The 26,976-nt window shown below is 47.4% G+C and overlaps 1 protein-coding gene across 1 annotated transcript in view; it reads right to left on the bottom strand.

The window, feature by feature from the left end:
- The window catches only part of LRRC3B (leucine rich repeat containing 3B), a 758,203-nt gene extending 736,955 nt beyond the window's left edge, over window positions 1-21,248 (bottom strand). Inside the window, exon 1 of the mRNA XM_069648771.1 lies at window positions 20,859-21,248. The gene's annotated coding sequence lies outside the window, so the exon portion shown is untranslated. The remainder of the gene's footprint in view (window positions 1-20,858) is intronic.
- Window positions 21,249-26,976: the final 5,728 nt, after the last annotated feature.

Raw genomic sequence — 26,976 nt, 5'->3', positions numbered from 1 at the left:
TTGTGCCTCCTCCCTGGGAACCGGTGGGTTATCGGGGTGCTGCCCCCGTCATTGTTCTGGAGCACCAGGCCCAGAGTTTGGGGCATTCTGCGGTGGCATACTCATCTGAGGGTTCTGTTGAGCCCTCAGTATGTGACCCAGATCCCGGGCCATATTTTGGACCTGGCGCTCTAACTGTGAAACCCGCTCAGGCTGATACGGGGTTCTGTTTTCTCCCCTGGGCTGATCCCGGGACGGGTAGCTATCCCTTCTCTGGTAATACCCTGGGTTGGGAAGATTAGGGTACCCATCCACCCTTGGCCTCCCCTCTCCCAGATTCGGTTGTCTGGGCTCAGGGAATTGGGGAAAGAAGGATGGATGATTTTGGGGCTGGAAGTTGGGTGGATACCTGGGGAACAAGTTCTGCCCAGGATTTGGTGAATTTCTGCCCCCCTGTGGGAAGTTAGGAGGGAAGTTCCCTGGGTCAGGTGCTTGGCTGGATCCCCTGCCTTGGGCTGGAGCAGTCCACACATAACCCAGGATTGGTCTGTTTCCCTTGTAGCGGGGACTTACATAGTCAGGGGAGCGAGGGACCCCATTTGTGGGATTACCTCTTTGACTTTGTGTCTGTGACTCGCCCGAGGGCCTTCTGGGCTGTGATTTGCTCAGTGCAGGCAGGTTTTTAGGCCCCCCCATCTCCAAATCTAAAACGGGGGCAACCTTTACCTCTGTCACCTTAGTTTTTTGGGCTGATTCTTATTTTCCACCGGTTTCTGCACCTCCTAGATGCGGGTGGCTTGCTGAATGACCCAGTCTAAAGATCTTTTCTCGTGAAAAATCTCTCACGAGCTGGGTCATTATGTATTTGGGGAGTGCATGGAAAAATGTGTTGATGAATTCTCTGTTGTCCATGCGCACCCTTCTGGTGGTCTGCGCAAAGGCACGCTTCAATTCTTGCACAAATTCTTGTGGGGCCTGATCCTCCCCACATTGCAAATTGTAGGCTGCCTTGCGAGCCTCTTGGGGATTCCGGTGAACATAAAAATGTTTCAAGATGGCCGCCCTATATGTGGACCATCTTGAATGGTTTTGGTCCTCCAGCCCGCAAAGAAACTGGAGTATTCTGGGGAGAATGCCCATTTGACGTACTGGATGCAGCTACTGCTGTCCTTCAAATGGAAGGTCTCCATCATTTGCTCAAAGAGCTCCAAGTGTTCCCAAACAGAATACTTGGAGTTCTTGTGATAAGGCGTGATGACACTCCTGATTGCCTTCATCTGTTTTAAGGGGTCCTTAAGCAAGGCACTTTTTGCCTTATTGGCTTTTTTGATACGGGTAACCCTGGTCCATTCATCCTCCGACTCAGAAGCACTGCTCCCAGAGGTGCCCATCTGATCTTCCAGGTTTTCCCGGATTCTGCGAGACTGGGAATGGCTGGCAGAATGTGGGGACCTGGTCTCCTGTGTCCTGTGATGCTCAGAGGAGTCTTCAGATCCCTCCTTGCGACCAGGATTTGCTGGGTGCCCCCCCCACTGACCTAACTGGGCAGAGGCTTTCAGGATGCCCTTAGTGGGCCTACTCTCCTGGGGTTCCCCACTAAATTGCACTGTGCTTAGGTGCCCATGCCCGGATGCCCGCCCATCCTTTCCTGGGTGGTACTGGCCTATGAACCCCATACTTTTGGCCGGATAGTAATCTGCCCTCCCTGTGGCCCTGTGCCCATGTGTGCCAGGGGACATGGGGGTAGCAGAGTCCAAGGACTGGGAGAGATGAAGGTCTCTGGTACTAGGGCTCCTGAGGTTATGCTCGGGTGTTTCCCTTTCCCAGCGAACTTCATCTCTATCAGCCCCTGCTCCCTGTTGCAATGCAAGAGCCTGTGCTTTCAGTTCCTCAGTTAAGGCCTTACTAGACTCTATCAGTCTCTCCTGCATGGCTACCTGTTGCTGGAGCCTATCATTGTGCTGACAAAGAGCCTAATTCTCCCTCTGTGCCTCAGGATTGGTCCTGGAATACTGGGCCAGTCTTTGCTGCAGGAGGGTTACCTCCTGAGTCCCATCCCTACTGGCCTGCTCCTTTCTTGCCAGAGCATCTTCTACCCTCCTGGTGTGCTCTAACAAGTTCTGATGCTCTTTTTGGAGGTCATCCAGCTCCTGGAGGGCCAGGTGATTTTCTTCCATTTTCCTTTTTAAGTGGCAGACTTCCTGGCCTAAGGTATCCCTTTCCTGAGTAAGAGCCTGCATCTGTGCCGCCAGGTCGTCCCTCTGCCGTTGAAGGGCACCAGCTTTCTGGCTCTCTTCATCAAACTCTGCCTGGGTATCCAGGTCTTTCAAAATCATTTTATTGCTTTTCTCTTTCTCTCTGTCTAGTTGGATTTGCAGGGTGGCTACCTGCTCTGTGCATGTCCTGTTGAAATTGATCTGTTGCTCCAGCTTTTTCTGGCACTGCAGTAAGGATTTCAAACTGTCTTGGCGCTCCTTTTGCAAAGCCAGAATTCTGGTATCCTGGTCAGCCTTTTCCTGTTGTAGGATATCCATATCCTCCTTCATTTTAATGATGTATTGTCTACTCTCGTTTTCTGACTCCTGGCTTCTGTGCAGCCTCTGCTCAGAAGAGACCAGGTCAGATTGGGCCGTTTCTAACGCCATCTGTTGCCTATTTGCCAGATCTTGGCCTTCAGCACATTTGTCCTGCATGGCTCCCATATATAGATACAAATATGCCGCTATCCTGGCAATCTTATTGTGTTCATCTTTGGCTTTAGGAGCCATATATAGTTCACTCAGGGACACATGTAAGGGACCCTGATCTCTCCACTTATCTGACCCAGTTGTAGTGACCTGTTGTGTGATCACCTGCAACCATACATTTTGGTCCTGTTCAGACCATTCTCCTCTCAGAAACAGTTTATGTAAGAGGTGCTCCATAGCTATCTTCATATCTACCAAGGTCGTCATTCTGGAACTTGATTTCCTTCCCGACTTACAGAAGTTTGTATTTTATTTTGCACAACAGACCGTTTCCTTAGAGCGTCCCTTTGAGGGGTGTTTTTACAGTGTAACACAACGTGGTGATCCGACAGAATTTATATATTCTGTCAGTTAGCACACTGTATTAATCTGCACAAGTGATAGATCTAATCCAGAATCCCCGGCTATGAGCCCCCACTCTGTTAAATGACTCCAATCAAGCAATCCCACTAAGTCAGTGCCTGGTCTGTGATGACCAAGGGAAGCCCTTATTTATATATTTTTATGTCCAGTTCGTGTACTCTGGATGACAACCCTTATATAACACCCCTCTCTTAGAATCCCCCTGACCCCACTGAGCCAGGAAGTAAGTTTGTTTTGCAAATTGAAAAGGTTTATTTGAAAAATTAAACAATAGATATATATCACACTTTTATAATAAATCAATATTTGATATCACACTTAGACATATGACAGTGATCAACAATGGATGATGTGATACTAGCACGCTGGTTTAATTACTTAGGAGTAGTATATAGGATAAGGTAGCTGAGAATGCTTTATATGGTACAAGGAAATGCAAGGTGGAAAAGAAGCAACACAGGAATAAACTTGATATGATTTCAGCAAAAGGTAATAGAATCACTTTTCCCCTTTTGGCAACTCATTCACCCCCCCCACCCCCCCCTCCATGCAATAGAAGATGGAAGGTAGAGCACACAGTTCTCAGGAATACAATCACAGTACAATACGAATTCAGTTCCCCCCTAGCAAGCTTAGATCACAAGGATGATTTTAAACACAGGCAAAGTACTTTAAATGTGGTAAGCAAAGAAGGAAAAATAGGCTACATATGATTTTAATTCCCTCTAGAGGTTCAGGGTGAGTGAGAGATACTTTAAATCAGTTCAGGCCAGCCCTATCAATGATTCAGGGATGGTTATCAAGTCGAAAAAAAGAATTCTGTGATGGAAGCAAAGACAAAAGTTTTCACACGTGGCTGGAATGAAGCAAAATGTTAAATCGTGGCAATTTAGTCGCGTGCGTCGAGCGCAATTACGGAGGAAGTATAGGGAGTAGCAAGTTGCTTCAGAGCTTGTTAGAAAGCTTAGAATCTCAGCTTTAAAACAAACGGTTCAAGAGATACGGACGGTTTTGTGGAGGTAGTTTTTCAGAAATTAAATTTTAAAGTTTCAGAATGACAGATGACAGTTTTGCAGCTTTGAATCAAAAGAAGGGACACAATTTCTATGATGCAGTTCTCAATAGGTTAAAATAGTTGAATTAGATTATTTTAAACTAAGAGATTGGTTTTGCACAGTCTGGCCGAGTACTCACACTATATTAGGGACAGGAATGCGACTTCGTCACAGATCGGGTCAGGATTGGCTGCGGTTCTCTCGCCACTTGGTACTGGTTCTGCCACAGCGATCTGGGTCAGCTCTCAGCACTGCACAGTTCTGGTCCCTCTGGATCTCTGGTCTCTCTGGATCTCTGGTCTCTGGAGATTGATGGATTTAAAGTCTGGAGTCTCTGGATGTGAAGTCATCTGTCAGCATGCTCCGCAAGGAAATGGAAATTGAATGCCCCTACCTGTCCTGCACAGTCTCCTTTTATGTGTTTAGAAAGTGGGTGGGTCGGCTCATTCTGCATGCCCAACCCTCTCAACTTATCATTGGCCAGTTCCTCCTCTCTCCCTTGATTGGGGGAACTGGGTTGTGAGTCAGAGTGATGAGGTAGGTTTATGGTCAGAGGATCCTCCCCTTGTCAAATTGCACACAAATCTATTTGTGATCCAAATACATATTTATCTATGTACCATTTTCCTAATATTATATGTCCAGTTAACATATTTTCTGTAGCACCAAACCATCCGATCCCTGTCTTTGTAAGATGTCGTGTCCACTTATGACAGAATTCTCCCCTTTTCATCCAGATAACGACCTCTAAACCTTTCCAGATTTTACACAAATGTGCACAAGGGATATGGGTTTCAGATGAAAAAGTGTCAGATTTTTAACATGCATACATTTGGAGTACCAACCTTTTTTCCGCTACTATCCCCAAGAACATACCACAGAATCCTAACACCTCTTAAAATGTACACAGAAAAATCACAAGAATGATGATGTTATTTATATAATTTTTACAAGTCCGCACTATGAATTATCCATCTTTTTAAAATTATGCTCTGGCCCCGAGGGGTGTGGTTTTCCAAAGCACATGGTGGAATTTCTGGTTTGTCCACTTCCCCCAAGCTCAGCTTGCTCACAGATGCAGTGCCCCTCCCCGTTTCCTTCCAAGAGGAAGCCATTTACAACCCCCCTAATTTAACATTTGCCTGGGCCAAGGACAGTGCTTTGTTTAGTTTCCTGCAGTCCCCGGGTGCCACTCCCCGAATTTCATCAGAGAGGTGTCATCTCCTTTTGGCAGGGGCAGCAGAATGCAGCCAGGCCTGGGAACACATCTGCTGATCAAGTTTCAACTCCTGTCGGGGGTAGTTGCCGGGCAGAATTCAATGTTTAAAATAGGCATTTTTAGCTTGCATTTCAGAGAAACAACAGTGATTTCAAAGCGCTTTTTGAGCCAACAGGCCCTGCTGTTTTTCATTGGGCACCACCTTTTACCCATGGCGCTTCCAGTCCCTCACGCTCACACTGGTGGGTGGCAGGTCAGGCGACCATTTTGTGCGCAAAGACTGCGCGGTTCTCCAGGATTCTGGCGCAAATGTGAGCTTTTCCGCCCTCTTGGATTTCCTAAGCCCACAGCACCAAATGTTGCAGCATAATAGTCCAAACGTGGGTCATGACACCCAACAATATACATCCCACCTGAGATGAGCACTACCTCAAAATGGAATTTAGAAGACGGCGATCTCTACCTGTCCTGGACAGTGTTGCAGCAGACTAAAAGAAAAGGTCTATGTGACCCAATGCACTTTGAATCTACACACCCAGGCAGATGTTAAGGTGCAAGGGCCTATCACACCCAGAGATCGTAAGGTGCAAGGGTCCATCATATCCAGGGATCTTAAGGTCCAAGGGTCCATCGCACCCAGAAATCTTAACGTCCAATAGTCCATGACATCCAGAGATGTTAAGGTACAAGGGTCAACAGGATGAGAAGTGATTGTTGAGACCCGATAGGTGATTAGACGGTGAGAGCGGTAATCATTAAAATATATGTGTCCATTGAAACTGATCAACTGAGTGTGTTACAAGGCGTCAAACTCACGGCTGAGTGAGGCTGCATGTATCTCTTCACATCTGAAGTTGAACTTGACGCTTAGTTGTGAAGTAGATGTCAGTAACACATTGTGCCTCTTAGGAAAGGTCCAAAGTGTTACTGCCAATACCATGTAACAGGGAAGATACAGACAGAAGGCCGGGCTCTGCAATAGGTGTACCCAGAGGAGAGATGGAGGGAGGTGAGCTCCTGCTGTTAGACGTACAGACCAGGAGCAGAGAGACCAGGCACTCAGAGTCACAAGAGAGGATGGGGCAGGTCAAGCTCTGCAGTCAGTTTAAGAGGAATGGAAGAGAGACCAGGCTATGCAGTCAGTGTAACAAGAGAGGATACAAGAACACAGATTGTGTAGTCTATGCAAGAGGAGGTGGGCAAAGTCCAGTGCACTGCATTCAGTGTAACAGGAGAGGAGCCGAGATGCCAGGCTCTGCAGTCAGTATGAGAGGAGTAGAGCAGAGACCAGGCTCTGTATTCAGCAGAACAAGAGAAGACATGGAAAACAGACTCTACAGTAAAGTGATAGGTCTTGAGCAGTGTCCAGTCTTCTGGAGTCAGTGTAACCAGGGAGGTGCAGAGAGGCCAGACTCTGCAGTCAGTGTGAGAGGAGTAGAGCAGAGACCAGGCCCTGCAGTCGGTATAACAGGAGAGTATCCATGAAACCAGGCTGTGTAGTCGGAATAAGAGAACTGCAGTAGAGTCCACTCCCTGCGGTCAGTATAACAGAAGAGGAGGAGAGATGCCAGGCTCTGCAGTCAGTGAATGAGGGTTGGAGCACAGAACAGTCCCTGTAGTCAGCGTAACAAGAGAAGATCAGGGAAAACAGACTATGCAGTAGAGTGATAAGTGTTGAGCAGCATCCAGTCTCTGGAGTCAGTGTAACAGGAGAGGTGCAGAGAGGCCAGACTCTGCAGTCAGTGTAAAAGGAGTGGAGCAGAGACCGGTTCTGCAGTCAGTGTAACAAGAGAGGATCAGAGAAACCAATGTCTGCGGTCAGAGAAAGAGTAGTGGAGCAGAGGCCACTGCAGTCAGTGTACAGGAGAGTATCAGAGAAGCCAGGCTATGCCATCAGAGAAGCAGGGGAGATACCATGGAAGTCAAGGTCTGCAACAAATGTTGCAGAGGAGAGCAGGGCCTGGTGTACCAAGAGTGGAGCAGAGAGGCCCGATTCTAAAGTCAGAGTTACAGGAAGGTCAGACAGACTCTGCATTTAGAGTAACAGGGCACAGACGCAGCTTGGCACTGAGAAGCCGGTCTGTCCTGTCTGAGTAACAAGTGAGAAAACAGAGAAGAGAGACTCTCACATAAAAGTAACAAGAACCAGTGCATTCTCTGCAGTCAGAGTAACAGAAGAACAGGTCTGCAACGTCTTACCAGAGGAAGAGGAGGGGCCAGTGTAACAGGAACGGAACAGAGATGACAGGCTCTCCAATCAGAATAACGGGAAGACGCTGAGAGGCCAGGCTCTGAAATGATTGGAACAGGAGGCCAGAAGGGAGGCCAGCTCTTGTAGCCAGTGGCATATGGGAGAGGACCAGAGACGCCAGGATTCACATTAAATAATCTGCGTATCATAATGACTCTGCCTAGAATACATTTAGTTGATTAGCTGTGGTATTACTTTAACTTATCTGCCTTAATTGGGGGTCAGCTAGGTGGACCACTACTGATTGTTAGTGCCTGTTTTAAATCATTCTTTTTTACCACTCTTCAACGTTGACTTTTTGATAAGCACACAGAGCAGCCTATTATCTGGTGTCAAAGATCCTCTGATATCACTTGTTATTACCTCACAGAGTATTGTGGACCTTTCTCTACATCTGTGATTTGTTGAAATGATGGCAATGATGCAATCCCAATACAATTGTATTTATGTAATCAACAATAAACTATAACAAGTGATGAATGGAAAGGTTTGAATTCATTATGGTCAATGGCATTGCTCTGGGAAGCTTTGATTTTAAACTATCTGCTCTGTTACAGAAAGCAATCAACCGTGTATTGTATTTATTGTATTTATAGACAGGAGGGACATTGCTCTTTTGATCACACAAAAATGTACAATAGATAAGATTTGACAGGAAGTAGTGAGCTTCTTCCAATGGGGTGAATTTGAGGGACATTCTGACCAGGTTGTGGAGGGGAGTAAATGGAACATTCACCGTGGACAATACATAAGTGGATATACATAGTTTAAGGACAACCAACATTGGACATTTCTAAGTGCAGATAGGCAGTATGACCAGCTGTGCTCAGGATGTGACCATAACGGGTCAAGTGCTAGAATGGAGGCAGAGGAAGAGCGGCACAGAGTCAGATTAGACGTGAGGGAAAAATGTTAGCCAGAAGGCAGATGAGAGGTAGTTTAAGAGGGTGGAGGAAGAGAATTACATGCAAGTGGAGCAAGAGGAGAGAAAGAGCGCAAGCGAGAGGAAGCACAGCGAGGGCAAGGAGCCACAAGGGTAGTAGAGGAGGCAGAGTGGAGATTACGAGAAGGCTTGTAGAGGTGGATAGAGGAGGATAACTACAGTGGTTCCTTACCATGGTTAGATTTATGAACTTAGAGAAGAAATTTAAATCTGGCTCTCTTTTGTATCATCGGCCATCCAGCCTTGTGACGGTACGAGGAAGTAGCTGTGAAATGAAGGATTTCAAAGAGAGTCTTGGTAGCAAAGTTAATGATCTTGTCGAGAGGACAGACACCATACCTGAGGAGACTAAAGAGGATGCTGGCACAGTAGTTTAGCGAAGAAAAGTCTCATTAAGAGATGCTTGGCGGCATTGAAAGGAACAAAGTGCCTTATTTTCTAAATATTTAGGAGGTTGAGTCCAGCTGCTGTTCCAGTTTTGGAGATGAAAGTAGAGAAGGTGTCAGAAGGGTCATTTGAGATGCCGCGTGTTTCTAGCTGAAGAAGAGTCGGGGTGAATGTAAGGAGGGAACTGGATAGGCAGAGGAAGAGAAGAGAGAGAGTTTTTGCCAGGGAAGAAGAGCACCTGTTTTGCTAGAGTTTAACAACTGAGAGTGCAAAGCCATCCAATATTTTTGGAAGAGAGGCACTTGAAAATTTTGTTGGAGAGATCAGAGGAGAGTTCAGGAAAAGAGAAGAAGATTTGGGTGTCATCCTCGAAGAGTTGCTACGAGAACGCAAAGGAGGAGATTAGTGCACCAAGAGCAGAGGTGTAGAGTGTAAAGAGGAGCGGTCCCAATACAGAGCCTTGTGGAACACAAACAGTTAGAGGAATGCATTGAGAGGTGTTGTTGCTCTAGGAGAAAGAGAATTGGCGAGGTGCCTGGTAGGGTTCATTTGAGGCAATGGCTCAATCTCGGATCCCAAGAAGAAAGAGAGTATTAAGGTGATCAGAGTGATTGACAGTGTCATGGGAAGCCGACAGGTCAAGGAGAATTAGGATAGAGGATAGGTTGGGGGTGCTTAGGAGAGGCAATGAGGTTGTACACATTATTGAGATAAATTGGTAACACAGTTGAACACAACTCTTTTGAGAACTCTAGACTAGAGCAGAAGGAGAGACAGAGGCCAAAAGTAAGCTGGTAAGTTCGGGCCACCCCCTTGCTTTTTTAGAAGTGGGATGACTGTAACTGTTTTGAAAACAGAGAGAAAGCAAGCAGAGTTGAAGGACAGTTTGAAGAGTTCAGTGAGTTGAGAGACCACTAAATAGGCAATAGGCTCAGGAGCAAGAGGGTCTGATGGGGCACAAAAGGGGTTAGCCTTCATCAGTAGAGACAGCACTTAATTAGTATTAGTGTGACTAAAGTGGGAGATAGAGGCAGAGGATGCTGGTAGAGTAGGCGGACTGTAAAATGCAGGAGGTGGGAGTGCGAGGGAGGTCAAGAGAGAGTTTCTAAGGTCAAGAGAGAGTTTCTAATTTCAGAAATGCTTGCAGCAAAGTATTCCACTAGGTCATTTGCTGTGAGTTGATAGTCATAGATGTAGGAGAAGTGAGGAGTGAGTTTAGGGTGCCCTATAGCCGGCGAGGATGGTTGGGGTGAGAGTCAATGAGGGTTAGGTAGAATTCCCTTTTCACTCTAGAGTGGACTTGAGAGAGTTCAGGGCGGAGAGGTAGAGTTGGAGGTCCTCATGTGAGTGGGTATTCCTGCGCTTGCACAGCAGCCGATGCATGTCTGTGTGGAGGGAGCGTATGAATGGGGTGACCCATGGCTGAGGATGCTGAGACTTAGGGGTGAAAGTAAGCAGTGGGAAGTGAGAGGAGAATGAGTCATGTAGCATTGATTGGAAGCTGAAGAAGGCAGTGTTGGTGGAGGAGGCATCGGGTGTGAAGGGGGAGAGTGAGAACTCTAGGTCAGAGAAAGAGGGTAATAGCAGAAGGTTATTCAGACGTCTTGGTCCTACCACCACTTGGAGCATTCCAGCTGGGACTGTTACCCAGGGATCCTGTGGCAGGGGCATGCATGCAAACCTTAACACCTCAAATCCTTCCTCTTTGCTTCTGCTTTCTCTCTTCCCCTCCCTTGCTGAATTCCTGACTGAAATTGCACTGGTAACCTGGCCACCATTTCTGATCTCTGGCCTAGTCCCCGTCAATTACCCACCTGCACTGCCTCCCTTGCAACCCCTGCACTTGGGGACCGTTTTTCTGTATCTCTTCAGTCCCCTTACCAGCACTTACATCTGCACTTCCTTGCACTTTTGCCACCAGCTGGCTCTTTACGTGTCTTATTATTCCACTTCCCATGTACTGCACTTTTCCCACTCCCGTCCCCCTGCGCACTTCCTTTCCCCCCTTCCCATGCACTTGCGCGATCTGAATGACACCTGGCCTAGTAGGATCGTTGTCTGTCCTGCCTTTGTTCCCACCACCCCCTGCCCCGTCGCGCCTTGAAACACTTGTGTATAGGCGCGTTATAAATGCCATATCATATCATAAACCCATGCATGTTTTGGTGTAGTGTAACTTTATTCCCTTGGCACAGCAAGAAAGGGAACTGTGTCTGGCCATGCCCCTCCCACTTAGGGGATTCACAATGGCCATCACAAAGTAATGAATGAATGAACAGAAACACTGGCATTGATCTGTGTAGATCCACGTAACTGACCACAGATGAACGATAGGACGAGACGGCCCACGTGATTTGATCATGAACCTTACATGCTTTACACATATGTCCGAATCATGTAATTACCCACTGAGCTATCTTGATAACTAAATACAGTGACTACGGTTGTTTCGTGCTGAGGTTATTCCCAAAAGAATACTTGGTCATTTTCAATTACATTGTATATGCATTAAAAAGGATTGTTCTAATAACGTCTGGAGAAGCATTGAAATGTGCTAATAATGTAGAAGCATCTCCAAAGGCTTTCAAGGTTTCTATTTTAGAAGACAAACGTATGCAATAGGTTTATTTTTCCAGAACAATTTGCATATTAAGGTTCAATAGAAATTGCAATGTGCTCTTATTTCCTTCTTAATAAAAACCCTTTAGTATTACATTTTTTTTCTTTTTTCTGCCACAATCTTACAGATAGAAGCATAACACCATTGCACCACTGGATCTATTCCTAAGCCTCTTAAACCTGCCATGATGTCCCCGCTGCTAAAAAAAAAAACATCTTGACCGGGCAGTGGCTGAAAATTATCGCCCAACCTCTCAACTCCCTGTTATAACGAAGCTGCTAGAGTCTATTATCACCACTCAGCTTTCGGCCTACTTTGAGACCAATCACATTCTTCATCCTCTCCAGGCCGGCTTTCGCCCAGGGATGGGCACTGAATCTGTGATGGTTGCACTTCACGACAATATTGCGATGTTACAGAACCGCAGAGAGACGAGTGTTCTTATCTTGCTCAATATCTCCGCGGCCTTTGACACAGTTGACCATCAGAGACTTTTTCAGTGCCTCTCTGATGCTGGAATCTCAGGTGTCCCTTAGAAATAGTTCTCTTCTTTTCTCTCTGATCGGACACAGACGGTGTTCCTTCCCTCCTGTACCTCTTCTCCTATGGTGATTGTGGAGTTCCACTAGGCTCGGCTCTTTCCCCATTGCTTTTTCATTTATATATGGTTACACTGGCCAAACCCATCTCAAATTATGGTGTGAACTTTTTTACCTATGCTGATGATACCCAGATTCTCTTCTGTTTAAATGCCCCAGGGAAAATCCCCCCCAATTGCTGAGAGAGTGCCTCTCAGCAGTAGGCACTTGGATGGTCAACAATTGGCTCAAGTTAAATGGAGAGAAGACTGAGGTTTTGGTCGTTGGCCAAGTATCTGCTGGTCCCTGTTGGACCTCAAGGTACTGCCCGTCATCTCTTGGTCCATGTCTGGAAAGCCCTACCGCAGTCAAGAGACGAGGTATACAAATCATGGCCTCTGGTTCTAGAGATGCGCCAATCTCTTCAGTTTGCCAAAGAGGTTTTGCCAAACTAAAAATCTTGAGGTGAGGGCCCCCGAAGTTCTCATCCAGCAGAGACATAGACACTCCTTACCCCGATCTGCGGGCCCTGCGATAGTGTCCTCAGGGCTATCTGTTAAGCCCTCCATACTGTATACTGGGATGGACACCTGTCTGCGAGGAGCAAAGGTCGAGAGACTGCCACCATCAGAATGTATACTCATGCTGGTTAATGAGTGCCTTTTATCCGGTCCAAATCTCCCCTGTCATGAGGAATTCTCCCATCAATAATTTCCCCCTATGCAGCGACAATTGCTGTATTATTCATTACTTCCAAAGGATGCTGTCTTTCCAGAAATATTTAACACATCTTTGAAAATTGCATTAAAAACAAATAAAAAGTGATTAGTGTCCGAAAATGTTCTATCTTTCAGAATCCGCTGATCAATTTCTCTCCTGGGAGTTGACATTTTTAGCATTTATATTTACTGCCAAAATGTGCCGTTTTTGTAGAAATTATTTACACATCTCTAAAAACTACTTTACCAATAACAAAATGGACTTCTGCACTGAGGTCCATACGACAAGGAGCTATAAAAGGGGGAAGCTACTGTACATTTTTCAATTTAGGACACCAAATTTCAATATTTACTATTCAAATTTGAACATTTTTTTATTTATTTAAAAGTCTGCCTTTATTGATAAAGCTTCACCAGGGCAAACACAGAACAGCAAGGCCAGCTTCAATTGTAAAATTGAATACAAAACTTCAATCAGCAAAAAAACAACAAAAAAAACAAGGATGACATTGACTTTAAGATTTTTTAATTACACAATTAGACCAATCACAACAAACCCGACAAAAAAAATGCATATGGACAGACCCCACTGCCCTCCCCCCACGTCGACCCCTTAAACAAAAGTAGACCAGAGAGTGCAAGCAAATGGCTCCTAAAATGCACTAAGCAGATTCCCTACATCCCCCGTTAAAGTGTGTTATCCCTTGTAACAGACATCAGGCATCGTCATTGGACAATCTGCTTTCTGTACGAATCAGTATATCCAGAGATGGTTCAGCGCGCCACATTCCAATCCGACCGGCCGCAGCCAATGCTTGATCGCCCGAGCGGACTTATATATTATCAACAGACCTGTGCGTACGCATGTTAATGTGAATACCAAAAGCGGACTGGGCATTACCTACTGGAAGCAGATCATGCTAAAACACTGGATATGTAGGTATATAAAGGCAGTCCTCACATCCAGCGTGTATTTTTTATTTATTTATTTACATTTGCAAAGCGCACAATCGTATGCCATTTAGAGGGTTTCATCTTTCTCATGTACGACAGAGGGGGGTGTATTAGCTTTATAGACCCAGCTCTCGGCCATCCATGCTAGGCCATATGGTGCATCATACCTCGTTAATCGCCCTAGTTGCGGTAAAGCCTTTAAGTAGGTCTTCAGGGCTCATGACTCCCAGTAGCACCCTCCAACCTGGTCTAGAAATCTTGAACGGAACAGTCTTAGTTTACAAGCAGAAAACAAGAAGGGAGGGAACCAGTATCAGCATTACAAGAACGGGTTAATCCTTACCTGGTGGGGGGGGGTGGCTAGCAGAAGAAGCAGACTGCTTCTGAGTCTGGCCTTTCAACCCTCGAAAATGACTAGAAGCTAAAGACTTTTACTGCGTGAGGCAATCGAATCTTTATTCAAAATGACTGGACTGCTACACCACTGCTTTACAAACAAGGCAACCCAACCTGACCTCCATCCGAGCTTCCAGGGTATTCATGGGAGGGAAGCCAGAATATGTAAGACAAGCGGCCAATGAAAGGGGATTTTAACAGCCTTTAAGGCCCCTGACGCACGACCCACAGGACATTCCCTCCCTACACATGGGACAATACCTGAGTCTGGACAGTTGACGTACAGGTGACAGGCAGGAGAGAAAGCTTGATCTGCCTACGGTTTTTATTGGGGCAAGCGTTTTCTTTTTTTTAAGCGATGTATATAAGGGGGATCGCTCAGCATGAATAAGTAAATACAAAGATTGCCCCTGCCATTGCAGACCAAGATGGAAAGCCACGTCTTAACCTGCATATATTTTATTTCTTTTTTACATTTATAAAGCGCACAAGGCAGCACTCGGGCATCGTGGCGCTGTTACAGGCAGAGGTTACTTAGTTGCATGATACAGAGAAGGTACAGCCTATCTGCGGTTCGTGGTTACAGTCAACCTAAAGCCAGACAGGTACGGGTTAAGCGTGACAGGTTTAGAACAGCAGGACACTTATCTGACCCAAGCAGTAGGAAGATGGCCTTAGAGGTGTCACATGCATAGAATCATTGGCTAAGAAACCAGTTGTTTTGAAATTGGAAGCCCTGTTGAGAAGTCCAGAAATGTGCCTTTTTGCACCTTAACTGCTTTCAGAATGCACAGTTTTTTCCTCTAATGGGGCTAGGAAGAAGTGTTATTTGTGGAATGGTGAGAGTGAAGAACACACACCAATGGCAAGTATGTTTAAAGCATTGTGATGTTCGGAGACCTGTGTTTCTTGAGCAGTGCAAGCCGGGGATAGGCCACAGCTGCCGGAGAGAGAAGGAGCCAGCAAGAGACCGCTGAGGCGTATGTAGAGGGGTGTGAGCGAGGGACATTAGGTGCGGTTGCCAGAGCGAATGGAAAGTTGTTAATAGAGGTTAGTGGGCAAGGTGGGTTGTATGGTGTGCCCCCTCCCCCACTCATCAGCCTGCTCTTGGCATGGATGTGGGTGATGAACATTAAAGAAGGTAGACATTGTGAGCTTTCTATTGATCAACATATAGGACTCACCTGTAGGACATTTAAAGTACTTTAAATATAGGGTCGATGTTTTGGAGGTCAAATTTAGGTAGTCTCAATTTAGGTGGACACCTTTGTGAGAATTGAAATTCAAAAATGCAGTCTAAACAGCAGGTGTTACTATTCCCAAATTCATTAGAACAGATTTGCATTTAGTGCAGAAGAATGCAAGGTTCTCCAAGCTTACACTGCCTGTTAGAAAGGAGAATTCACCAGAACCCAATCTCTATCAATGATATTGAGGGCTGGGAGGATAGCTGAGGAGCAGCGCGCTTGTCTTGGAAACAAGGAGGTGCTGAATAGCTCGGGTTCTATACCGGTTCCCATGCTTAGAGGCTGGCGTCCAGCATGATACATGCTATTAAAAAACTAATATTTTTAGAATGGAGAATTGCCCCAAAACGTAGCCTCTTGTCATCAGAATCGAGTATTTGTTCAAGACTCAACCCCCAAATACTAGAATGGAGTAGTACTCAAATACATATCCTCTTGTCATAAAAATGGAGTAAATGATCCAGACACAACTCTAAATAAAGCAACGGGGAGATTCCTTTGGACCCAACCTCTATCCATCAGAATTGAGCATTTCTCCAAACTTGACCTCTAAGTATTGGAAAGGAGTAGCTGCTTTTAATACATCTCTATATATCAGAATGGAGAAACTCCATTGAACCTAATATCTATCCATCAAAATGGAGAATCTCGGTTCACTTTAACCCCAGAGTTAAAAAATAAATCCAATGAACCAATCCTTTTTTCTATTAGAAAGGAGACTTTCCTTTAAATTTGACCACTGATCATCAGAATGGAGGAACTGCCATTGATCCAGTGTTTGTTCATTAAAATGAGGATATTGTTTTTTGACCCAATCACTGTTGTCTGTTATGTAGAACTTGCTTGAATCCTGCCTTCATCCTTTTAGAATGAGGCCCTCCTTTGGGCCCACTCTCTAGCCATCCGAATATGGAAACCCATTTGGCTCTGAGCTTTGTTCAACAAAATGAAGAAACTCTCAGAAACCTAATCTCGATATAATACATTTAAGAAATTTCGTGGACAAAACCCATATCCACCAGAAAGTAGAACATGTCTGAATCCAACCTCTTTGCGTCAGAATAGAAAATTCTCTGAAATTTGAGGTGTTTCAGACACAATGGAGAAATTCCTTTGGAACGAGGCACCCTCCATTAGATAAGAAAACATCTTAGAAACACAAACTCTGTTAGTCAGAATGTACAAATAACCTTACCCACCCTGTATCCATTAAAATAGAATAGCTCTACGAATGCAACTGGAAAGCAGGCCTCCATCCATCATCAGCATCCGAGTGTCAAACTGAATAGATTCTTTGACGCCCAAGCTGTGTCCATCAGAATGGAGAAATTCTGGGGATCTGAGTGGAACTCTCGCCATCAGAACAGAACAAATCCCATGAGGGATCCAACCGCTATAAACAGAATGGCAACATTCATGGCAACCCATCTGGTTTCTGTTGATCCGAATGGGGGATTCTGTGTATCCTGTCCCTGCCCATTAAAACAGCTTCATGCCTAGGAACCCAAATTGTACAATAGTAAGACAAATAAATGACCTGGTTTGTGATGCCTGTAATTCAGATTGGATAACATCCCAGAAATGTGACTTGTATCCAGGGGTAAGGAGAAATTGTCTGGATTGTTAAATGTATCTATGAGAATTAATATGTTCCTTGAAACCCCAAAATAATCCATCAAATTGGAGCCAGATTTTGGGCACGTGACCTTAATATATTATTATGGAAATATCTATTGCAGGGGTGCAAGTACCAAGAACCCTGCCACTGTTGAACAATATGACGCAATTCCTTTCAAACCAACTATGTTCTTCAGCATGGAGACATTTCAGAGAATTGGACCTGCCTCGATCCATCAGAATCTGGAACCTGCTCTCCTCCGAATGAGGGTTTTTCCATAAACCCAACATCTATCCATCAGAATGGATACATTGAGAACGTTTAGGAGTCTAACTTCTGTCCATTAGAATGAAGACATTCCCCAGAACCTTAAATCTATACTCTGAAAGTCAAAACTTCCTTGGAACTCAACCTATTCTTTTATTTAAAACTAGGTTGGAACTCAACCTATTTACATTCGAATTAGAAAGTTCCAGAGAAGCGCACACCCATCTCCAATAATGAAAATATGCTAATCACCTCTATCTCTAATCGAGTGCAGCAATGTCAAGGAAACCCGCCTCTACCAATCAGAAACCAGAGATTCCCATCAACCCAAACTATCCATCGGCAAGAAGGCCTCTATACATCGGAATAGAGAATTTCACAGAAGCTGGACTTTGCACACAAGGGTCCGCGGGCCAATAAATATTTCTGCGAATTAGTGACAATCTGAAATGTATGAGTTAGAGTCTGTTACAAGTGCCCAATACATAAAAAAATTACTCATGACTGATTCCAGTGCAATCCTTTGGTGCTTTAGGAAGCCAGACAGATATCCTCCAATGTCCCTATAAGACAGCCGGCTGCGCGTTCTCATGCCGTAGCACGCCTGCTGCCCCGGCCCGGGCAGTACTTATCTCCCTGGGTGCCCAGCAAGCCCGGGCCCTCCCTACTAGAAGGGAGTTTGTTACAGCTGAGCTGACGTGGACTCAGCCTTTACCTGCAATCTAAGTGGGATGCAGGGAGCTGCCGCTCACCCCACTTCTGTACCCAGTATGCCGTTAGTTGCTTGCGCACAAACCTTTCAAGTCTGTGCAGCCAACCTTGCATCACAGTGCCCGGCAGGCAGAGGAGCCCAGGTGCCTAGGCGGGTGAGATGGATCAGCCATGTCACATGACCTCCGCGCCATCCTTAACCTACGCAGCGAGTCCTCATTATTGTAGGGGGGGGGCGGGGTGCATGCAGAGCTGGCAATACATACATACACCTTGTTCTGTCTTTACTGTGTATGAAACTATACTAATGGCCAGACAGCAGAAATGGGCAGAACCTTTACTACATTGGTCCACAGATGACGTCATCCGGATAAAGCACCAATGGTGCCCTAGATTTGTGTAAGTACCTATGTACGTTTCGCATCGGTTATTACACATATGTGAGAGTGAGAGAGAGGAAGATGCATGCAGACATGCTTTAGGAATGGGGAAGAAAACAAGTTGCCACCTTAATTAGGGTAATGGGAACATTCACAGAGCATTTTCCAATGGGGATTTGCCATTATAACATGTGTCTGTGAATTGGGCGCTATATGTCAGGCTTTCTCTGCCGTCAGGTCGCTCAGTTTCATCGCAGGCCTTAGAATCGGGAAGGCGGCGTATCGCTCCCTCTGGAATCTCTCCCTCTAGTCTGTGCTAGCTACTCGGGGAACCCCACGCCCCAAGCTTTGTTTTCGAAAATGCGACTGCAAATAGACTCAATGTCATGCCACAAACATGCCTTATAATCTAACATGAGCATAGCAAACCTGCTAGCATCCCAAGACGGACACATGATCTTTCATCAAGGCTAAAGAATGACCTGAACAGCACCTGGATGCCCCGCCCACACGCACTCGGGCACGCACACAGGCACGCACGCTTGCATCCTTTATGATCCTAGTGAGAATGCCTAATCGCATTGGACACGCCCTTTCCAGATAGCAAAGATCACACCCCGCGTGGAAAGAAATCAGAACACCCCTGTTGCACGTCTGAAAGAAGTTAGTGATGCCAGGGGGCAAAAACGCCGTGCGTGATCCTTATTGGGGTAAAGAAATCGCATGGGGTTTAGTGATTATCCGGCCCCCCTTTACAGGATCCCTTTGCACCCCACGCTATGAGACACCGTGCATACCCCCGCCCACTTCCCAGTGTTACCCTTCCCGGTGCCTTGCAGTGTGAATGCAAATAGCAATCGCCGGGCTGTGCAGAACAGCCCCGGCTTGCAGCTATATGACTGCATTGTGTATTCTGTCCCTGTGTTCTTCCCTCCACATCTACCCCCCACCCACCGTCATGTGTTCCACCTTTTCACACCCATCTTATATATTAGTAACAGCACCGGTGTGTAAAAGCCAGGCGACAGTTCATTTTGCAGTGCGTGCTGTGCATGTTGATATTGTCACCCGTGGCGCCTGGGCGCCTTGCGCCCTCGAGGGCAGCGCGCGCGCCCTCCGTCTTCCCCATCATCGCAGCTGTCATGGACGACCACCGTCCCCCCCACACCCCCTTCCAGCAGCCGCTCAAACCACAGCCCAATCATGACACCAGCCCTGGGATGCAGCGGCGACACCCACCGCTTGGCGACAGCGGTGCCACATTCCGGGACACGGGAATGCCACCCGCAGCCGCGCTGCCCAGCCTGCCCCGTGCACGCAGCCAGCACACGCCGACCCGTAGAAAACACGGCGAATCAACCCGGCCAGCTGCGCCTCCGTGGGCATGGGGGTGTCCAAGGGGTATCATTTAGGGATAGCGCGCCACTGCCCACTCATGGCAGTACTCTGCCCACCTCCGCCCGGACTGCGGGGCGGGCACTGCCGGGCAACAAGGCGCTAAAGCCATGCAGAGGGTAGGCATGCCAAGAACCTGGGTACACAAATGTGCCTGCAGGAACGGGGACATTGGCTCTGCCAGTCAGACGCCACGCCCCCTCCCCATGCCAACATGTTGTTGGGTGTGTGATCAAATCGTCCGCCGAATCGCAGACGGGAAGGGAAATAAATGCAGCCTAAAAGTTGCAAAGGATGCAGGAATGCCCCCCCCTCCCCCACTCCCCACCGCGCCGCCAGAGCGGGGCGACGGCCGCCGCTTCTTATTCTTGCAACATCCGCGGGGCGTGGGGAGCGGTGGGGGTTCGCCTCCGCGTGAAAAGGGGCTCCCTGGCTATTCCACTTGTTTGGAAGCGGTGACACTGGTCGGGAAGTCGTTCCCCGGATACCTGGGCTGGCGTTAACTGCGCCGGCAGGGAAAGTTGCGTGTGTTTAGCACGGAAGCGCGCAGAGGGCCCCAGAGGTCAATGGCGCGCCGGGGCCCCAGAGGTCAATGTCACGGCCGCGGTGAAACGTCTCCGCGACTTGCAGGCTGCGCTGTCTAGCCCTCTCTCTTAAATGCCAACCTGGGCAGTTTGCTCCGCTATCTGCCAAGTTACTCTGGTATAGCGTCGCGAGAGAAGCTGCTGCATTACGCGGCGCTATGAACATTGATTGAAGCGTAACGAAACCGGCGCAGGGACTTCGCGATGTTTCCAGTCGCCATGATAATATGAATAACAAACAGGTGTTACCGCTGCCCAGCTCACCAGTGCGAATTGTATCGTGACTTTAACCGCCTCTGCCACAGACAGAAGGCAACAGATAGCACTCACGCGATTCTCCATAGCAGACACACGAAGCATGCGACATGTCATGCTCTGTAACACGTTAAAGACTTCACTCAACCCACGGACCGAGATGCAACAGGTGCAGCGGAATGCGGCTTACCTGGGGCCCGGCTGAAGGCGCAGGAGCACGCGGCGCAGACCATGGCGCGGGCGCGGGGGCCCTCCTCGACGCCTCCCTCCCCAAGCCTGGGGTCTCCCGCTCCGTGCCCTCGCCTCCCTCCCCGGTCTCCGTGCCAGCCTCGGCGGCTGATCCAGGGTGTGTAGGGTGAGGGGGGTTCGGAGGCCCCCGCTCAGCCGGCGGCTCCCGGGGTCGCCAGCTTCCTGGGCATCTTGAGGGTGAATTGGGGGCTGGGGGAGGGACGATGGATCCGACGGTGGGCACCACTCGCCCACAATCCGCAGCTGCCTTCTGAGCTGAGCTGTAAGTGCCGCCGCTGCGGCTGCTGTACACCGAGGGAGGCGAGAGGGGAGGAGACAGGATGAGAGTGGCGAGGGATTCCTCGCCGCCTGGCAGCCACACCATCAGTGCGCCCTCCTAACCCCCCCCCCCCAGCCCCCACACACACACCTTTGGTCGTGGCCGGTGCCTCGCCCCGCGACACTCCCCACTCTGTTCAGCAAAACATATCAGTGCCCTGTTTTTTTTTTTTTATAACAGTGTGGCTTATTTGTATGATATAGCACTTGCCACCAACAATGCAGCTTTGTAGCGCTATAAACAACTGACGTTGCGTTTTCTGATTCAGTGGGCAGTAGTCAATTAGACTGCATTGCATACGCCTTGCAAAGATGACATGTGTGGCATTCCTGCCCAGGCGTTATGACCTGCAGGTTGGCACTGATGCGTGTGAAGGTGCATAACTATCCATGCAAGCGAACGACGGGTAAACGGAACTGTAGAGGCACATATAGAGAGACATATAGAAAGAAAAAAAACATATAGAAAGAGAGATGCAAATGGACGAGTGGACGCACGGATGAATGGTTGAATGAGGGCTTCACATGGCATAGGTGGCACAAGAGGGAGTACGCTCCAACCATTGCCAGTTCAACTCACCTGGAACCCGCCAGGCGTTGCAATCCCAGAGGGCACAAACACAGACTGCATGCTTCCAAATGCACGCAGCGCTATAGCCAGTGCTTTAAATGCACCCGTCCTACCCGGCCCACAGTGTCCTGCGCTTCTCGTTTTTTTTACTATATCGAACACCCGAACTTCCCCAAACTGAGGGTAAATACTAGTACTCCATTATGGGACCAGTTAACAAAAACGTAGCATTCAAGGGAACTGTGTCGTGATTAGTAAATAACCCCCACACCCCCGGCAGCCTTTGCTGTGAAAGCACAGCCTGCTTCCTTCTCTTCTCTCGACCCCCAACCCAGTGCCCAACAGTTCCACTTTCGGGCCCTCCCTGCACCAGGGCTGCTAGTGTGTTCACTGGGCACGCCACACCATTTGGCTAACTTTCCCTGGCACCACCAGGGCCCTGCGTAGCTTTGAATTGGTGGACAGATTGATGACGAGCGTGCCTGGTCCCTGGGCACGCGTGCGCGCGCTGCACCTTAAGCAGGGCCAGGCATTTACTTTTTAACATGTGTAATTTTTGTTAGCAGTGTCTTTCCTAATGTGTAAGTGTTTAGATGATGGGAGATTTCAAACTGAAAGCCCTTGTGCCGCTCCATTTACCGACCAAATATGGCGCCTCTTACTAGGCCATGAAAGTCAACAAAAAACTAAACCCCCCCTTTGAATTTTCGTTTATATCTGGGATGTCGGCTAGTTTTTGCCATGCAAAAAAAGCAGCGTTTGCTTGCATGTGAATATTCAAATATTTTGAACACCATGCATGCATAACAACAAGCTGGATGTTTCTCTCAAACAATAACTTTAGTCTGGCGACTTCACCACAAAATATCTTTTATTGTGTGTCTTTAAGTGGTGAAAATATGTGGTGATAAGAATCATGTTTAGGGTTGCAACACTTTGCATTCTGGGTCATGTAGTTGTCCCTTATATATGTGTAAAATAAAGCTGCAATGATACTATTTTGTCTTAACATGTTTCTATACATATGTATGCCTTCTCAGGTTGCTCTACAATGCGATTTATGTACTTTGCAAGCATACTTTATAAAGTTGTGTTCTTGTGTGCCAAAGCCTAGCCATATATCCCACCCAGAGCCCAGAAGGCATGCAGTTAGGTGCCTAAACTGCACAATGGGTTAACAGCCCAGCTTCACTGTTTAACAAAGGGTGTGATCCTGGACAAATACATCAATCTCACTGTGTCTTATCTAAACAAAATGGGGGCTCTCAAAACATTCTAACGTTTGAACATCACAATACTAGTGCCAAAAAGAGGCAACACTAGTTTGTGATTAATGAGCATCTTTGGGGGCGATTTCTGCATTAGACTGACAATTTCATTATTTAAAGTTAATGACTTAAGAGTAAACCATTATACTCATTGTTTTAGTTGGAATCACTGACTGACATCTCATCCTGCTCACAAGGCCCAGAAAAAAAGAAGGACTTAGCCTGAAAGTTAAAGAAGAAGTGGGAACATGAACGGAGTGTAACCATGATATCACTTCCCTGATGGGACATCTTCAGAAAATTAACCATGCCATTCCCCTTTACTGATACCTGCATTTTCAGGTGGTCTCTTTGTCTGAGGTGGGGACTGAGCCCCATTTGCAGTATTATTTAATGGCAACAGCTATTTAGTAAAAAGAAACTGTTTCAATCCACTTTCCCCATTGCTGCTTTATCAAAAGCAATCCAAATATTCGGATTCAAGAAGGTTTCTTAGATAATGGGCTTCATTACGAGGTAGGTGGTAAGGGATTACCGGCACCGGTAAGGACACCGGTGCCGGAAATCCCATACCGCCCTACTAAGAGGTCCCTTAGCAGGTCCCTTCCTTAACGCCTGGTTTTACCAGGCGTTATGGAAGGGACCCGTTACAGGACTTCAGAGCTAATAACGGTACCGCAATTTGCGGTACCGTTATTAGCACCTTCCCATTGAGCCCTATGGGGCAAAAATGGGAATGGGGAATGGCTTTTTCAATGGGGAATTACCGGTCCTGCAAAGGTCGGAATAGACTGGTAAGTCCCCACTGAATGGGACCGGACACGGTACCGGTATTGGAGGGAGTCATGGCGAAAATAGCACCATGACTATCTCCAACCTCGTAATGAGGCCCAATATCTTTAGGATTTTGAGAACTATGGGTGGGGAGAGATACCAAAAAGAGATACACATTAGAAAAATACACAAAGAATGAGACACACATGGAATGTGGTATAACTAGAGAACTGCATAAATGGAGTTGGAGACACAGATTATTATTATTATTATTATTATTATTATTATTATTATTATTATTATTATTGTATTTATTGAGCATGGACCTGGCTTCAAGAAGCACCAGAGCGTTTTACAGAGGTGTACAACAGTACAGATGCATAACAGGGCACTTTTCAGAGGTAAGAATAGAACAGATATACAGCGCAGGGTGGGATACAGAGGAGCACAGAGGATGGGTACAGCTGTACAAGGTGGCCGGGAGGGGAGGGGCGGACAGTGTATAGCGAGTTAGGTGGCGCGGGGGTGACATAATGGCCTGGGTGTTGAGGAGGAGAGTCTCCTCAAAGAGGTGGGTCTTGAATTCTTTTCTGAATTGTAGGAGCGTGGGGGCGAGTCTGATGCTGACGGGGAGGAGGTTCCACAGTCTTGGGGCGTAGGCAGAGACGGCTTGTTTTCTGGTCCTTTCCTTTTTGCAGCAGTGGATTTCACGTCTGCATGTGTCCTGGTGTCCAAGCTTCTGGTGGTGAGCTGTTCACCAGAGATGCTGAGTTTCTGTGTGAGGTAGCTGGAAGAGTTGAAAGCAATTTGTGCATGCAGTGGGAGCCAATGAAGGTCGATGAGGGCTGGGTTGATGTTGTTGTCTCTGCATAGACCCCTGAAGAGGCATGCAGCTGCGTGCAGGATACTTCGCAGGGGCACAAGAGAGGACGACGGGAGGCCTGGGCACAAGAGAGGACGACAGGAGGCCTTCAAGGTGGGCATTGCCTCCATCCATATTGGTTAGGACCAGTGCTTGAATGGTTGATCTAAAGCTGTCCCGAGGGATGAAGGGGTTGACTTTCTGCTGGAGGGAGAGCTGATACTAAGCTGCCTGAGTATTCTGAGGAGAAGTGTTTGTCGTTGTGGAACCAGAGGGACTTGGAGCAGGAGGTGAGCTTGGGTGTGAAGCCCTTGGCATTCATTGTTGATGGCCAAGTCTGGATGTCTGGGAGTTCATTGTTGTTGGTGAGGAGTAGGAATTCAGTCTTTGATGGGTTGAGCTTCAAGCGTACACTGAGCATCAAAGACCGGATCAGTGAGAGGCTGGTTTTGAGCCTGTGTATGTCCTTGATGGAGTCAATCTTGAGGTATATCTGTGTGCTGTCAGCCTACGGGTGGATGTAGATAGTATGTGTGGCTAGTAGGGATCCCACAGGCTCTATGCATAGATTGTAAGATCACTGCGGAGAGGATGGAACCCTACGGAACTCCACAGGTGATCGGTAGCACTGGCGATCTGGAGAAGTTCATATTAACAAACTGCTGGTGGTTGGTGAGGAAGGACTTGAACCAGCATGGGACAAGGCTGCTGATCCTCATGTGCCAGTTTAGGGTGTCCATTTCGTGCCTGGTGGTCTACTGTGTCGAAAGCATCTGAGAAGTCGAGTAGAACCAGGAGGCAGCGGTAAGCATCGTCAAGGATGTTGAGGCTGTCGTCCATCACCTGTATGGTTGCTGTATCTGTGCTACATCTGTGTCTGAACCTGGATTGGTAGGTTTGGAGGAGATTGTTGGTGTTGATGTGTTGCTGCAGTTGTGCTGCTACTGCTTTCTCGATGATCTTACCTAGGAAGGGAAGATGAGTGATGGGGCGATAGTCACCTGTGTTGGGTTTCCAGTGTGGGTTTCTTTAGTAGAGGGAGGATTTGTCCTGTTACGGTTGATGGGAAGGTCCTTGAGTATGGGAGCTGTTGCTGATCTCCAGATAGGGAAGGAGAGCTTCTGTGGGGAGGGTCTTGAGGATGGTTTCTGAGAGGATATTGTCTGTATACGATGTGAGATGGTTTCTGAGAGGATATTGTCTGTATACGATGTGACTTTGAGGGCGGCCAGGGTTTCTACCAGGTCATCCATAGAGAGTGTCTTGAATGTTCTCCAGGGTGTGGAGATTTCGCGATGAGGGATGTGAGGTGGGTCAGTGGATGCAGAGCTGGTGTCTGCGTACTGGCGAATCTTGCTGATTTTGTTGATGAAGAAGGTGTTGATGGTGGTGGATTTTCCAATGGAGTTTGGTATGGCAGGGTCGGGTAGCAGGCTTACGCAGTACTTGACCACTTTGAAGAGGGTGTTGCTTTTATTTTCAGCTTCTGCTCTGTTGTTACGATGGTATGAGTTCTTGGCTGTGTTGAATAGTTGTCAGTGGGTTGCTCAGAGTTCCTTGAGGTGCGCCATGTTGGAAAGCAGTCCTGGGGTGGCACCAGGTTTTCCCTTGTTTCCTGATGACTCTTTTGCTGAGGTTGATTTCTTGCATGTACCAGGGATGATGGTTTGTGGTTTGCAGGTGCGTTGTTTCAGCGGCGCGTGTTGGTCAATGGAGCCTAAGATGGTAGAACTGAGTGCTTTCATTAGAGAGTCACAGTCCGGTTGGCGGTGTTCAGTCCATGTGAGGTGGATGATGGCAAGGTCTTCCATGAAAGTGTCCAGCAGAGGTTCTTGAAGGACCTGGAGGTTTGTCTGATGGGTTTCGTCTGGGAGTGCTTAACTGGGGTGGTGTGCAATATGTTGAAAGGCACTACCAGATGGTCAGACTGGACAAGCAGGAAAGGAGAGCTAAAGTGGGGGGAAAGTAGTGTGGTCATGCTTAAATCGAGGGTGTCATCTTTCTCATGCATTGGGTCTTTCGAGTGCTGTGTGAGTCTGAGGGTGTCAAGAAGGCTGGGGAGAGCTTCCTTCATCGGTTTGGTGGTCTTTGGAAGGTTGAAGTCACCTAGGCCTCCGTGATGTACTTGGTGGTGACCAGGTCAGTGAAGTCTCTGATGAAGACAGTGTTGGGCTTGGGTGGTCTATAGATGTGATGGAAGGTGACTGTGTCTTGGGAGAGAGGGAATTGGCAGGAGGGGACTTCGATGGAGACATTGTTGTCAACG

The sequence above is a fragment of the Ambystoma mexicanum genome, chromosome 2q (genome assembly GCF_040938575.1).
Source record: "Ambystoma mexicanum isolate Mex_15411 chromosome 2q, UKY_AmexF1_1, whole genome shotgun sequence".
NCBI lineage: Eukaryota > Metazoa > Chordata > Amphibia > Caudata > Ambystomatidae > Ambystoma > Ambystoma mexicanum.
The sequence above is the reverse complement of the archived record's forward strand: the minus strand, read 5'-3'. Positions and strand labels throughout refer to the sequence as shown.